A 17,274-nucleotide genomic window follows, 5' to 3' on the forward strand; every position below is an offset into this window, starting at 1 on the left:
AAGATTGTATATAGGTGGCCTGATGTTGGCAGCCAATTCTTCCTCCTCAAATTGTCTATGGCATTACTTTTCACTAGATTTTTTTTCTCTTTTCTTATATTTCCTGTTAATATTAATTTGTAAGACTGGTTTAACCCAAGTTTCTCTCTTCTTGGCACCTTTGGACAGTGGAAAAGGCATAGTGAAAGCCAAACAATAAAGAATATCAAACGGAGTCCTCACTAAGTAGGTTCATCATTACCATTGATTTTTTTTTTCTGACTTTAGTTTACTTTTTGCTTGTTTGCTTTTTCATTAGCTCTACCATTAAAATGGAAGCCCAAAATAACTAGGGAGTCTTTAGGAGGTAAAAAAGAATACTGAAAACATTTCACAGATAGGAAGTACAGATTGAGCATCTCTGAAAAACAAATATTACCCAGAAAACAGATGCTATATTTTGCTAAGTATTAATTATCCTCTTCAGTGTTGGATCTAATTATCCTGCATTTCCAAGAAGGAAAAATTGGAGAAAAGAAAAATATAAATGTGATAGGTTTGTTTTGTGTGCTTGTTGACTTCATAGTCATTTCTTTCATATAAGCATATTTTTAATGTAAGACAAATAATTTTATCACAAAAAGAAAACACATTGAATTACCTAGATTTGGGCAAAGCCAAGGAAATATGCTTTTGTCTTTAACAGTGCAGATCATATTCTTGAGATAGTATCTCCAATGTTAGGCAACACAAATGTATATCTGAGTTAATTATTAAAATAAAAAAGAGCAAATCTTTAAACCAAGTATTAATATTTTTATTTAGTGAGTCATATTATTAGATATTGGCTTCTTTTTGCATTATCAGTGAAGTAGTTGAGGGTTTCACTATGATACAAGGAATTTATGTAGAGAGGTATGGAAAACCTCATATAATTATTTCTGCTTTTGAATCAATAAATTTAGACTCTCACCTCCTGGTTATTATCACCTCAAATAATCATTGAAAATGTATTAATAGCTTACTGTGGGTTTGATGCTATTCAGCCCTTTACTGTATAAATAAGACACACAAGATTAGACAAAAATGACACATGCTAGACTCTCACAAGTGAGCAGTGATTGGTTTATGTTAATATTATCTTGCTTTTGCTATTTCATTATGTAATTTTTCTTGATTGTAAAAGCTTGGCAAAAAAGATTAAAATTACAAAGAAATATAATGAATGGAAAGGTAAATAACCCTTAATCACATCACCTGGTGATAACTACTATTAACATTTTTTTCCACTTTTTTTTAATTAATTTTATTGGGGTGACAATTGTTAGTAAATTTACATAGATTTCAGGTGTACAATTCTGTATTACATCGTCTATAAATCCCATTGTGTGTTCACCACCCAGAGTGAGTTCTCCTTCCATCACCATATATTTGGTCCCCTTTACCCTCATCACCCACCCCCCACCCCCTTACCCTCTGGTAACCACTAAATTATTGTCTGTGTCTATGAGTTTTTGTTTCTCATTTGTTTGTCTTGTTCTTTTGTGCTTTTTGGTTTATATACCACATATCAGTGAAATCATATGGTTCTCTGCTTTTTCTGTCTGACATATTTCCCTTAGCGTTATACTCTCAAGATCCATCCATGTTGTCACAAATGGTCATATTCCATCTTTTCTTACTGCCAAATTCCATTGTGTATATGTACCACAACTACTTATTCCATTCATCTATCGAAAACATTTTGGTTGTTCCCATGTCTTTGCCACCATAAAGAAAGCTGCAATGAACATTGGAGCACAAGTGTCTTTATGTAAAAATGTTTTCAGATTTTTTGGGTAGATACCCAGGAGAGGGATTGCTGTGTCATATGGTAATTCTATTCAAAATTTTTTGAGGAAACTCCACACTGCCTTCTATAGTGGCTGCACCAGTCTGCATTACCACCAACAGTATATGAGTGTTCCTTTTTCTCCATATCCTCTCCAACACTTGTTACTATTTCTCTTGTTGATGGTAGCCATTCTGACTGGGGTGAGATGATATCTCTTTGTAGTTTTTATTTGCATTTCTCTGATGATTAGTGCTGTTGAGCATTTTTTCATATCTATTTGTCATTTGTCCTCTTTAGAGAAATGTCTCTTTAGGTCGTCTGCCCATTTTTCAATTGGGTTGTTTGTTTTTTTGTTCTTGGGTTGCATTAGTTCCTTGTATATTTTGAATATTAACCCCTTATCAGAGGCACTATTTGCAAAAATCTCCCATTGGTTGGTTGCCTTTTTATTTTGTTGATGGTTTCTTTTGCTGTGCAGAAGCTTTTCAGTTTCATATAATCCCATTCGTTTATTTTAGCTTTCACTTGCTTTCCCTTTGGAGTTAAATTCTTAAAATGCTTTTTGAACCCAAGGTCCATAAGTTTAGTACCTATGTTTTCTTCTATGCAGTTTATTGTGTCAGGTCTATGCTTAAGTCTTTGATCCATTTTGAATTAATTTTGGTACATGGTGACAGATAGCAGTCCAGTTTCATACTTTTGCACGTGGCTGTCCAATTCTGCCAGCACCATTTGTTGAAGAGGCTGTCTTTTCTCCATTGTATATTTTTAGCTTCTTCGTCAAAAATTATCTGTCCATATTTATGTGGTTTTATTTCTGCGTTCTCAATTCTATTCCATTGGTCTATGTGTCTGTTTTTCTGCCAATAACATGCTGTTTTGATTATTGTAGCCATTTAGTACAAGCTAAAGTCAGGGAGTATGATACCTCCAGTGTTGTTCTTTTTTCTTAAGATTGCTTTGGGTATTTGGGGTCTATCATTGTTCCATACAAAGCTGATGATTTTTTGTTCTATATGTTTAAAAAAATGCCATTGGGATTTTGATGGGGATTGCATTAAATCTGTATATTGCTTTGGGTAATATGACCATTGTGGGGACAGATCCCCAGAAAGCAGTTTCCAGGCTCTCGGCCTCATGTGGAGAGGTGCTGGCTCAGGTAGTGGATGGCCGTCAGCTGTGGCTGGTTGGCCGTCAGCTGTAGCCATTAAGCCATTGGTCACTGATATAACTGCCGTGGCTACGGAGGGGAGCCGAGGAGAGTGAAGGAGGAGACTGAAGGAGAGTAAGGAGATGGAGGAGAGTTTGTCGGTTGGCAGCAAAGCGGACAGCAGGTCGCATGTCGTGTAAACCGAGCCTCCTGTGAGACCATAGTGGTATGACTTCCCTACCTATGGCTCCGTGGGTGTTCCTTTTTGGCCTCACCATGTCCTGTGTTCATATGGGGAGCGGGAGCAGAGACCCCGCAGGCCACCCTACCTGATGTTCCGCACGGCACATGGTGTAGTCGGCAGGATATGGTGTCGGCTGAAACTCTAAGGAATGTACTGGAGCAGTTTACACGTATAAAAGCTCAGTTTCGTAAGCAGCGTGTGGTGCTGGCCAAAACCTACCAAAGCAAGGTGGAGCGGTTTGTGCGTGTGAGAGTCCAGCTTCGGGAGACCCATGAGAAGCGACACCGGGAACGGGAGGTGCGGTCTGCCTGGGAGACTCAAGCCTCCAGCTGGCACACCACCTTCTTGGCCATGGACGGTGTTGCCTTCATTTTGGTGATCTGCTGCAGCTTTAAGCTCCGAGGCTGGTGGACAACTTCTCCGGAGGCCTCCACCAACTCAGACACCTGTCACGATGAGCAAGTATCCGACCAGGTAGGAATGGAGTCCGACTCTGGGCAGGAGGACGTGTGGCCCCCGCACAGTGTGTGGTGCTCGGTGGCCACTGTTCTCAGGAGTTGGACCCCCAAGGAGGGGTGGGAGGACATGGACGGCTCTCCGGCCAGTGTGGAGAGGGCCCTGCAAGATCTGACTGAGCAGTTGCCAGAGGAGGAGAAGGCTATAGCCGGCGCGTGGGCTGGATGTTCCTCAGGGCCTTGAGTCTTAACATGGAAAATGAGCTTAACGAAATGGCCCAGGTGCCGGACCAGGTGTCCCGGTTGAGGTGCTGGAAGCCCGGGTCCGCCTGTTAGAAGGGGGGCCCCACATTGGAGACAATGTAGCTCCCAAACCCCAAGCCCGGCCAATCTTGAAGCAAAGGGTAAAACGTGAGCAACCTTTGGGCCCCGGGGGCTTTGCTGCCGGCAACCCAGCTGTGACTGAGTTCACAACCTACACCCTTTATACTCCCACTGAGTTGCAGGAGCTGGGGGGGGAGGCGGTGACGACAGCGCCCTGGAGAGCCAGTCTCGGCTTGGCCTCAGAGAGTATCACGCGCACAGATGTAGTGTGATCTCGTAGCAGCAGGGGTTGATCAGGAAAAAATAGACCAACAACCCAATGCACTCCTGCTGGAACTTTGGAAACAGTTGCGTCCGGAACAGCAATTCCGAAACCTAAAGGAGAAGTCTGGGAAAACACGACCCGTGTCCCTCCAGGACTTTATGCCGCCGCTTGAGGACGACTCCATTCAGCTTGATTAGGGGTGGGGCCAAGGTACTCGGTCAGAGGGGATGAACAAGGACCAGAGGCCCCACATTGAACTGTCCATACATTGGTCCCCTTCTAATGTGCAGAGGGTTTTGGCCCTAGTTGACACTGGCGCAGACTGCAGTCTCTTTTATGGGAACCCAAAACTGTTCCCTGGACCAGCAATCTGCATTGATGGCTATGGGGGAAAGACTGTGACTGTGAAAGCCGTTTCCTTGCCACTGGGTATAGGAAGGCTTCCCCCTCGTACCTACAAGGTTTATGTCTCCCCCATTCCGGAGTATATTCTAGGGGTGGATGTGCTACATGGCCTCAGTTTACAGACGTCGGTAGGAGAGATCCGTCTCCGGATTTGAGTGGTGAAAGCGGTGACACGCGGGCATGCTCACCACCCTCCTCAAGTGTTGCCACAGCCCTGGTGCGTGGTTACAGTGCTACAGTACCGCCTGCCAGGAGGGCAGGAGGAGATTGCTCGTACAATATTGGAGTTGGAGAAGGCACATATTGTAAGGGCAACGCACAGTCCTTTTAACTCCCCAGTATGGCCTGTCAAGAAGCCAGATGGGACCTGGCGAATGACTGTGGACTATAGGGAGTTAAATAAGATAACACCACCCTTGCATGCTGCAGTGCCTTCAGTACATGATTTAATGGATCATCTGACTGTCAGCCTGGGGACATATCACTATGTAGTAGACTTGGCCAATGCTTTTTTTCTCCATTGACATTGCACCCGAGTGTCAAAAGCAGTTTGCTTTTACTTGGGATGGGCGGCAGTGGACTTTTCAAGTCCTTCCGCAAGGATACTTGCACAGCCCCACTATCTGCCACGGGCTCGTGGCCCAGGATTTGGCACAGTGGGATCGCCCATCCTCTGTGGCCTTGTTTCATTATGTCGATGATATTCTATTAACATCAGATTCTCTTTCTGATTTAGAGCAAGCAGCTCCCTCTCTTCTCTGCCACCTGAAGTCACGCGGCTGGGCGGTGAATGAGGAAAAGGTCCAAGGCCCTGGCTTATCCGTCAAGTTTTTGGGTGTTGTGTGGTTGGGTAAGACAAAGGTTATACCTGAGGCGATTATTGATAAGATACAAGCCTTTCCCTGGCCGACCCAGGTCTCCCAACTGCAGACATATTTGGGTCTGCTAGGATATTGGCGGGCGTTTGTACCCCACATGGCACAAATCACAAAGCCCTTGTACAACATGATTAAAAAGGGGGCCTCATGGAATTGGACAGAGGCTATAGAGCAAGACTTCATTGCCATGAAACGGGCAGTGCACCAGGCACAGGCTCTGCTAGTAGTGGACCCTGGCCGCCCATTTGAACTTGATGTTCACGTAACCCAAAAGGGGTACGGATGGGGCCTCTGGCAACGGCAGGAGCGTCTCCAGTTGCCAGTGGGATTTTGGTCCCAATTATGGAAAGGAGTGGAGGTCCACTACTCTCTGATAGAGAAACAGCTGGCCGCTGTGTACGCAGCCCTAGTGGCCACAGAAACCATCACAGGACCGGCACGGGTAGTGGTTCAAACAACCTATCCTGTCCAGGGGTGGGTGCGTACGTGGACCCAGGGACCAAAAACGGGGGTGGCACAGATCACCACCCTCGCCAAGTGGGGTGCCTACTTGGAGCAACGTAGCACCCTTAGCTCAAGCCCTTTTAGTACAGAGCTACAACAGGTCCTGGGGCCTGTGGAGCTCATAGCCCAGGCTGAGCCAAGCGCTCTGCCTAGAGGGGAGGACTTGGAGCCCTTGCCGTACAAAGAAGGACAGTCCCCAGTACCTGAGGATGCCTGGTTTACTGATGGTTCTAGCCGAGGGGCTGGAGCTGTTTGGACGGCTCTTGGTGTGCAGCCCAAAACAGACACCATTTGGTTTGATACTGGGATGTGCCAGAGTAGCCAATGGGCTGAATTACGGGCTGTGTGGATGGTAATCAGCCATGAGCCTGGGTCCCTAGTTATTTGTACTGACAGCTGGGTGGTGTTCCGGGGCCTAACGTTGTGGCTCCCTACATGGAAACGCCAAAACTGGTTGGTGGGACACCGTCCACTGTGGGGTCAAGCCATGTGGCAGGACCTCTGGGACCTAGGGCAGAGAAAGGAGGTAACCCTAATGCATGTCACAGGTCACACCCCTTTAGTGTCCCCAGGTAATGATAAAACTGATGCCCTAGCATGGGTCCGATGGTTAGAACGGGCTCCTGCCACTGATGTGGCCCATTGGCTGCACAGGAAATTGCAGCACGCTGGAAGCCGAACCATGTGGCAGGTGAGCAGACACTGGGGTCTGCATTTAAAATGGCAGGAGATAGCAGATGCCTGCTATGACTGTGCCATCTGTGCCCAGGACAGTCCCCAAAGGTGGACGCTCCCCTGGGAGACACAGCAGATAACGCGAGGGAGGGTGCCCCTCACTCGCTGGCAAGTGGATTACATTGGACCCCTGCCTAAGGCCCACAATGCAATATACACATTTACAGCAGTGGACACTGCTATGTGGTTGATGATTGCTTGGCCGTGTATGGCTACGGATCTGCGGCATACAGTTGTCGCTCTTACACTTCTGTGCGCCCTCTATGGGCGCCCCCAAGTCATTGAAAGTGACAGGGGTACCCATTTTTCGGGGCAAGAGGTGCAGCAGTGGGCTGCCAGGATGGACGTGCAATGGTTGTTTCATGCTCCGTATAACCCACAAGCAGCTGGCATGATTGAACGCTATAATGACTTTTTGAAGCAAGGTCTCCAGGTGTCAAAACACCCTACCATGATGCGTGACTGGGCCTCGCGTCTATGGGATGTCCTGAGAGTCCTGAATGAGAGACCACGGAAGGGAGGACCAGCATCAGTAGAAGCTCTGCTACATTGAACAGTCGCTCCCATTCAATTACAAGTTACCACCAGCGAGACTCTGTTAAAGCCAGGCTATGGCAGAAATAGAAACATTTTGCTGCCAGCACCCACATGCTTGAAAGCAGGGGAACGGCAGCAATGGACTTGGCCCTGGCAGGTCAAAAGCCCCCACTATCGATGGTTGGGCCTGATAGCCCCATGGGGGGCCGGTTTGACTCATGATTTGCAAGTGACGCCAGGGGTGGTGGCTGAGTGGCCACTGCAAGTGACTGTAGTATACGGAGGTTCCGATACCGGGATGATTTTGCAGGGAACCTATGTGCTCTCACTATGACCTATTATGGGGTCCCCTGTACTGTTACATGTTGAAACTATGCAAGGGATCCCAAGCACTGCCATAAAAGTCTGGTACCACAAACCGCGAAAGGTGCCAGTGGCAGCGACCCTCCTTTCCCAGGACAAAAAGCTATCGTGTATCCTCCCAGATGGAAGAGATTTGCCATTATTGGTTCCTAAGACTACCATTTCTTTTCGTCCATAGGTGTCAATAGTCTAATATGGCACAGGAACCCTCGCGGAAGACGCATGTTGTGTAGATTATGAGGCAAGAACCTGTAGGGGTGGAGTGTGAGGACAGAGCCCCAGAAAGCAGTTTCCAGTCTCTCGGCCTCATGTGGAGAGGTGCTGGCTCAGGTAGTGGATGGCCATCAGCTGTGGCTGGTTGGCCATCAGCTGTAGCCATTAAGCCATTGGTCACTGATATAACTGCCGCAGCTATGGAGGGGAGCCGAGGAGAGTGAAAAAGGAGACTGGAGAGTAAGGAGAGTCGAGGAGAGTTTGTCGGTTGGCAGCAAAGCGGACAGCAGGTCGCACATCGTGTAAACCCAGCCTTCAGTGAGACCATAGTGGTATGACTTCCCTACCTATGGCTCCGTGGGTGTTCCTTTTTGGCCTCACCATGTCCTGCGTTCTTATGTGGGGAGCGGGAGCAGAGAACCCACAGGCCACCCTACCTGACGCCCCGCACGACAACCATTTTAACTATGTTGTTTCTTCCAATCCATGAGCACGTAATGTCTTTCCATTTCTTTCTGTCTTCTTCAACTTCTATAAAAAATGTCTGGTAGTTTTCAGCATTTAGTCTTTCACATCCTTAAGTTTATTCACATCCTGGTTAAGTTTATTCCTAGGTGTTTTATTCTTTTTGATACAATTGTAAAAGGAATTGTTTTTTGTACTTCTTTTTCTGAGATTTCATTGTTAGCATATAGGAATGCAATAGACTTTTGTACGTTGATTTTGTAGCCGGCAACTTTACTATATTCGTTGATTGTTTCTAATAGCTTTTTCTTGGTGTCTTTAGATTTCTATATATAGCATCATGTCATCTGCAAAGAGTGAAAATTTAACTTCTTCATTCTCAATTTGCATGCCTTTTATTTCTTTTTCTTGCCTGATTGCTCTGGCAAGGACTTCCAACATTATGTTGAAAAACAGAGGTAATAGGGGACAGCCCTGTCATGTTTCTGAACGTAGAGCAAAGTGCTTCAGTTTTTCACCATTAATTATGACATTAGCTGAGGGTTTCTCATGTATGGCCTTCAGTATGTTAAAGTATTTTCCTTCTATACCTATTTCATTAAGTGTTTTAATCATAAATGAATGTTTTATCTTGTGAAATGTTTTTTTTGCATCAATTGATATAATCATATGATTTTTGTCCTTGATTTTGTTTACGTGATGTATCACATTGATGGATTTGTGAACGGTGAACCATCCTGTGACCCGGGGATGAACCCCACTTGGTCGTAATGAATAATCTTTTTAATGCATTGTTGTATTCGATTCGCTAGAATTTTATTTAGGATTTTTGCATCTATATTCATCAGAGATATTGGTCTGTAGTGGTTTTTTTTTCTGTGTTGCCCTTGCCAGGTTTTGGTATCAAGGTAATGTTGGCCTCATAAAATGAGTTAGGGAGTACTGTCTCTTCTTCAATTTTTTGTATGAGTTTGAGCTGGATTCGTGTTAGATCCTCCTTGCAGGTTTGGTAGAATTCACTAGTGAAGCCATCAGGTCCAGGACTTTGGCTTTTGGGAAGGTTTTGCATGACTGATTCAATTTCATTACCGGTGATCAGTCTGCTTAGATTTTCCCGTTCTTCATGGTTCAGCCTAGGAAGGCTATATGTTTCTAACAACTTGTCCATTTCTTCTAAGTTATTGAATTTGGTGGCATATAGTTCTTCATAGTATTCTTGGATGATCCTTTGTATTTCTGTGGTGTCCGTGATAAATTCCCCTTTTTCATTTCTGATTTTGTCAATTAGTGTCTTCTCTGTTTTTATCTTAGTGACTCTAGCCAAGGGTATGTCAATTTTGTTAATCTTTTCAAAGAACCATCTCTTTGTCCCATTAATTTTTTCTGTTGTCTTTTTGTTCTCTGTTTCATTTAGTTCTGCTCTGATTTTTGTTATTTCCTTTCTCCTGCGGACCTTGGGTTTCACTCGTTCTTCCTTTTCTAGTTCTCTAAGGTGTAACATGAGGTTATTTATTTGGGGTTTTTCTGATTTCTTGAGATAGGCCTGTAATGATATAAATTTCCCTCTTAAAACTGCTTTCGCTGAATCCCAAAAGTTTTTGTAGGATGTATTTTTATTGTCATATGTTTCTATGTATCTTTTGATCTCTCCTCCTATTTCTTCTATTACCTGGTTGTTCTTTAAAAGTATGTTTTTTAATCTCCATGTACTTGTGTTCTTTGCTGCTTTCTTTTTGCAGTTGATATCCAATTTCAAAGCCTTGTGATCAGAGAATATGTTTGGTATGATTTCCATCTTAAATTTGCTGAGACTTATTTTATGTCCCAATGTATGGGGTATCCTTGAGAATGTTCCATGTACACTAGAAAAGAATGTGCAGTATGCTGTTTTAGGATGAAGTGCTCTTTATATGTCAATATGTCCATTTCATCTTATGTGTAATTTAGGCCTGCTATTTCGTTTTTTATTTTCTATTTGGATGATCTCCCCATAGCTGTCAATGATGTATTTCAGTGCCTTAGTAAAACTGTGTTTTGGTCAATTTCTCCCTTTAGTTCTGTTAGTGGTTGCTTGGTATATTTCGGTGCTCTCTTATTTGGGACATAAATATTGATGACTGTTATGTCTTCTTGTTGTATAGTCCTCTTTACCATTATGAAAAGTCCACCTTTGTCTCTTGTTACCTTTTTCACCCTGAAGTCTGTTTCATCTGATATCATTATGACTACACCTGGTTTTCTCTGGGTACCATTTGCTTGGAATGTCAATTTCCACCCTTTCATTTTGAGTCTATGTTTGCCCTTGTAGCTGAGATATGTCTCTTGAAGACAGCATATGGTTTTGTTTAGCTTTTTCATCCAATATGCTACTGTGTGCCTTTTTATTGGTGAGTTCAGTCCATTTACATTTAAGGTGATTATTGATATGTGAGGTTTTCCTGTCATTGTATCTTTAGTTTTCTGGTAAGTCTGTGTCTCCATTGTTGCTTTGCCTTTTTGTTTTTGTCTACTATTTCTGTGTGGTTGTATTCTACGATGTTTCCCTCTGTTTCTTCTTTTATTAGAGTATATATTTCAGTTCCGGATTTATTTTGAGGGTCACCATTAAGTTTATGTAAAAGAAAATTGGATATTGAGGGTATTCCATTTTCTTCAGCACGCTTACTTTCTCCATTCCCATATTCTGGTTCAAGCTTTTATTGTCCCCCTTTTTATGTTTTGGTTGCCACAAATTGTCCCTGTTGATGGTGGTTGAATAGCCTCCTTTCGTATTTCTTGTAGTGCAGGTCGTGTATTAGAAAATTCCCTCAGAATCTGTATGTCTGGAAACGTCTTTATTCCTCCTTCATATCTAAAGTATATCTTTACTGGGTATATTATTCTTGGCTCATAATTTCTCTTTTTCAACAATTTGAATATTTGGTTCCACTCCGTCCTGGCTTGTAGAGTTTCTGCTGAAAAATCTGATGATAATCTAATGGGCTTTTCTTTGTAGGTTACCGTCTTCTTTTGCTTGGCTGCCTTGAGGATTCTTTCTTTGTCATTGATTTTTGACAGCTTCAATACAATGTTCCTTGGAGAAAGCCTTTTGGGATTGAAGGGATTAGGTGTTTTATTTCTTTCTTGGATTCGAGTTTTCAGTTGTTTCCACAAGTTTGGAAAGTTCTCATTGACTGTTTGTTTGAATATATTCTTTGTTCCCTTCTCTCTTTCTTCTCCTTCTGGTATGCCCATTATTCTTATATTGCTCTTTCTGATGGAGTCAGAATGTTCTTGTAGAGTTCTTTCATTTCTTTAAAGTCTCAAGTTTCTTTCTTCTTCCATCTGTGTAATTTCGAGGTTTCTATGTTCGATGTCACTGATTCTTTCCTCTATCTGGTCAACTCTTCTACCTAACCTGGCTATTTCATTCTTAATTTCTTCTATTGAATTTTTAATCTACAGAAATTCTATTTGGTACTTCTTTTAAATTTTCAATCTCTTTCGTAAAATGCTCATGTTGTTCTTTGATTGTGTTTCTGAGTTCATTAAACTGCCTTTTCTATTTTCTTGCACCTCTTCGAGTTTTTTCAGAACTGCAATCTTTAATTCTCCATCATTTAAGTCACATATTTCCATATATTTAAATTATTTTTCTTTAGACTTTTTTCTTTCTTTCTGAGCTGTCTTGTTGCTTTGGTTATTCATGGCAATTAATGATTTATTATTTTTTTTAGACATCTACAGGAGTGGGTTCTGCAACAGGTTGATAGGAAGAGGTCTTTTTTTGTTTCCCAGTACTTGTTGTTAGAATGTTTTATTTTCTCTCCTACTGCAGTTCTTTTTTCTCTCTCACACTATAGTGCTATGTTTTCTCTGCACTATTCCAGCTCCTTTCACAGTGGGGAAATTCCCTTGAAGGCGGGCTTCTCCTCTGTTCACAGTTCACCTGGGTAATAGGTTGCTGCATCCCTGTAGGGATGCAGAGAGCTTCTGAAATTCCAAAGCTCTTCTTGCACCAGATTCAAAGCCCATGTGTTTCAGCAATGCTGTTTCCTCCTGTAGGGATCCAGCCAGATAGGTGGGGACAGGCGATGAGTGCGTTGTGAAAGGTGGCCCAGAACAATGGCGGGGACCTCCTCCACTGCCAGTCCTGCTTACATAGCTCCTTCCTCTTTGCTGGAACTAGTTGAGCTGCGAATCTGTGTCTGTTTACCACAGTGCTCAGAACTGGAAATAATCTGTTCTTTTGATCTGACACTGCTACTGTTATGCTTCTAGCACTGGGCAGGTGGGGGTGGAGCGAGCTCTTGGAGGGTAGCGAGGGGACGGCTAGTCTCAGTGCCTGAGGCTTCCATTCTCTGCTCAGCAGTGAGGGCTTAAACCACTGATTTCAGCCTGCTTCTCTCAGTCTTTGCTGTGAAGTCTCTGCTGTGAGCGTTGAGTTCAGCCGTGTTATATGCTGTCCCGACAGCCCTGTGGGCCATAAATGGAGCCCTAGCAGTCCAAGTTCTTCCGTCTCCCACAGCTGCGGTAGTTCCAGGATGTAGCGATTTGGGAGCACTGAGGTAGGTCTCTGTACTGTGCCCACGCTGCTCTGTCTCCACTCTTCTGCCTTCCCTCCTCCCCTGCTCATGCAAATTGCCCACCTTTAGGTAAATTCTGTAGTGCAACACTTCGTCTTGCCTGTCTGCTGTGCAGGGAGCCCTTTGTGGAGTTATAGCTGTTTAATTTGTTGTAAATTCCAGGGGCGATCTCCAGAGGCTCGCCTCATGCCACCATTTTGACGACATCTCCCCCAATGACATTTGTTGAACAATCCCTTTCTTCCTATTGGTTTCTGGTCTTTCTTTTATTATATATTGAATTCTTACATACATAAATTAAATATATGATTTAGGACTGTCTTATTCCAGTCATCTATCTGTAGAATCTAGTGACAAAAAATCTTATTTTAATCTTTGGATTTTTATAAATATGTTTTAATGTCTGGTAAGGCAAGTCCCTTTGATTTTAAAATCTATTTTTATCTCCTTTTTTATCTATTTTTCTGAGGAACGTTAGTTATTTATAATAGAGTCATTTTGGATTTTGATTGGAATTATGTAAAACCTATTATTTATGGTAACTAATTTGTGGCATTTAACTCAAGAATATTGTACATTTTCTTTCATTTATTCACAAAATTTTATATGTCCTTAGGTAGAAGTTAGCAGTTTTTTTCCATATTTGTCTCCATAAAGTCATAGTACTAAAAAATAAACAGCTCAATCTTTAATACCTAGTACTTCTAAACCTAAAGTTCTTCTTACTTTTAAAACATTTTCCTAAAACCTTCCAATAATTTTGGCTACTGGTAATCTCTGTCTTTTCATTTACTTAGCTCATTGTTATATTCTTGTTTATTGTTTCCTGATTATTTCATGTGGCTTAATCTCTTATCCCTTAATGAAAATAAACTTTTTAAAGGATGCAGGCAATGCTTTCCATGGTTTTCGTATTACACACAGTAATTTGTTCATCCATTCATTAATTCATCAGCTATTCACTAGGCTTCAAACTTGTGAGAGGCACTATACTAAGCATAGATCTATATCAGTGAAAAAGTCCAACACAGGACATAGGCATTATGAAACATTTTGAGCTACTTATTGAAAAACTGAGTTTCAAAGATGATAACTAATAGTAAGGAGATCCTCAGTGGGCTACAATAAAACATACATTAGGGGCACTTGATTTTAACATGGGGTGTCTAGGAAGACTTTCTTTGTTTTTTTTTCTTTTTTTTATTAGTTTCAGGTGCACAAAACAATGTAATAGTTAGGCATTTATCATTTATATCCTTCACACAGTGTCAACCTCCCTCTAACAAACCACTAGCCCTCTGACATCGCACACAGCCATTACATTTCCACTATCTCTATTATTAATGCTGTACTCCACTTCTTGTAACCATATATAGATAGATAGATAGACAGATAGATAGATAGATAGATAGATAGATAGATAACAATTATATATATATATATACATATGTACATAAATTTTATTTATATATGTATATAAAATTGTAGTTGACATTCATTTTTGTTCAGCTTCAGCTTTAAGTGTACAGTGCAGTGATCAGGCATCTACGTCTTCCCTGAAGTGGTCTCCCTAATGAGACAAGTGTCCATCGGATACCCTACCAAATCTTTAAAACATTATTGATTACATTTCCCAAATTGACTTCCGTATCACCATGGCAATCTTATGGTTACCAATTGTGCTTTCTAATCTCCTCACATTCCCCCTTATTCCCACCCCCCATCCCATCTAGCAACCCTCAGTTTATCTTCTATGTCTCTGAGACTGTTTTTGATTAGTTCATTCATTTATTCTTTTCTTTATATTCCACATGTAAGTGAGATCATCTAGGATTTGTCTTTATCTGTCTAACTTAATTTGCTTAACATAATGTTCTCTAGGTCCATCCACATTGTTGAAAATGATAAGATTTCATTCTTCTTTATGGCTTCATAATACTCCATTATATAAATATACCACAGTTTCTTAATCCAGTCATCTACTGTTGGGCATTTCGGTTGTTTTCATGTCTTGGCTATTGTGCATAGTGCTGCAAAAAACATAGGGGTGCATAAATTTTTTTGAATTAGAGGTTTGGATTTCTCTGGATAGATACCTAGGAGTGGAATTGCTGGATCATAAGGTAGTTCCATTTTCAGATTTTTGAGATACCTCCATACAGTTTTCCATAGTGGCTGCACTAATCTGCAAACCCACCAACAGTGCACAAGGCCAGCACCTGTTGGCCTTTTCTCTACATCCATGCCAGCACCTGTTGTTTGTTGATTTATTGATGATACCCATTTTGACTGGGGTGAGGAGGTATCTCATTTTGGTTTTTATTTGCATTTCTCTAATGGTTAATGAAGTTGAGCATTTTTAGATATGTCTGTTTGCCATCTGTATGTCCTTTTTTAGAAAAATGTCTCTCCATGTTCTCTGCCCATTTTATAATTAGGTTGTTTCTTTTTTTTGAGTTGAGTTGAGTGAGTTTTTTATAAATTTGGGATATCAACCCCTTATCAGATATATCATTGACAAATATCTTTTCCCATTCAATAGGATCCCTTTTTGTTTTATTAATGGTTTCCTTTGCTTGAAAAAAACTTTTTAGTTTGATGTAACCCCACATGTTTATTTTTTCTCTCACTTCCCTTGCCCAAGGGGTTACATCAGTAAAAATCTTACTCCGGTAATGTCTGTAAAGTTTCTTCCTTTATTTTCATCTAGGAATTTTATGGTTTCAGATCTTACACTTAAGTCTTTAAGCCATTTTTATATTATTCTTGTATATGGTGTAAAGAGGTGGTCCAACTTCATTTTTTTGCGTGTGTCTGTCTAGGTTTCCCAGCACCATTTATTGAATAGACATTCTTTACCCCACCATAAATTCTTGCTTGCATTGTCATAGATTAAATAACCATATAGGCATGGATTTATTTCTTGGTTCTCTATTCTTTTCCATTGATCTATGTCTGTTTTTGTACCAGTACCATGCTGTTTTGATTATTGTAGACTTGTAATTTAATTTGATGTCAGGTATCATTATACCTCCTACTTTGTTCTTATTTCTAAAGATTACTGCGGCCATCAAGGGTCTTTTATGGTTCCATATAAATTTTAGGATTATATGTTCTATGTCTGTGAAAAAGTCCTTGGTTGTTTGATAGGAATTGCATTGAATATGTATATTGCCTTAGGCAGTATGGATATTTTAAATATGTTAATACTTCCTATTTATGAACATGGTATGTGTTTCCTTCTATTTGTATCTTCTTTAATTTCTCTCTTTAGTGTCTCATAATTTTCTGAGTACAGATCTTTTACTTCTTTGGTTAAATTTATTCCCAGGTATTTTATAGTCTTTGGAGCAATTGTAAATAGGATTGTTTTTTAAATTTCTCTTTATGATATTTTATTATTGGTATATATATATGCAACTGAATTCTGAGTATTAATTTTGTATCCTGCTACTTTCTAAATTCATTTATCAGCTCTAATAGTTTTTTGGTGGAGTCTTTAGGGTTCTCTACATATACTATCATCTCATCTGCATATAATGACAGTTTTACTTCCTCCTTACCAATTTGGATGCCTTTTAGTTCTTTTTCTTGTCTGATTGCTGTGGCTAGAACTTCCAGCACTATGTTGAATAGAAGTGCAAATATATTGAGGAGAAAAGTGGGCAACACTGCCTTGTTCCTGATCTTAAGGGGAATGGTTTTAGCTCTTCCCCATTGAATATGATATCATATATGGGTTTACCATATATGGTCTTTATCATGTTGAGGTAGATCCCTCTATTGCCACTTTCTTAAGGGTTTTTATTATAAATGGCTGCTGGATTTTATCAAATGATTTTTCTGCATCTATTGATACGATCATATGATTTTTATTTTTCATTTTTTTAATGTGGTATATTACTTTAATTGATTTGTGGATGTTGTACCACCCTTGCATACCAGGGATGAATCGCACTTGATCATGGTGTATGATCTTTTTAATGTATTGCTGAATTCTGTTCGCTAATATTTTGTTGAGGATTTTTGCATCTATGTTCATTAGAGATATCGATCTGTAGTTTTCTTTTTTTGTAGTGTCTTTGCTTGACTTTGTGACCAGGTTTGTGACTCATAAAAAGTGTATGGGAGCCTTCCCTAATTATGGAGTTTTTGGAACAGTTGTGAAGAATAGGTGAAAATTGTTTTTTAATGCTTTGTAGAATTCACCTGTAAAGCCATCTGGTCCATGACTTTTGTTGTTTGGGAGATTGTTTATTACTGATTCAATTTCCCTGGTGGTAATCAGTCTATTCAGGTTTTTGTTTCTTCTTCAGTTAGCCTTGGAAGGTTGTATGCTCCTAGAAAATTGTCCATTT

This window comes from Rhinolophus hipposideros, assembly GCF_964194185.1.
Source record: "Rhinolophus hipposideros genome assembly, chromosome: 13".
NCBI lineage: Eukaryota > Metazoa > Chordata > Mammalia > Chiroptera > Rhinolophidae > Rhinolophus > Rhinolophus hipposideros.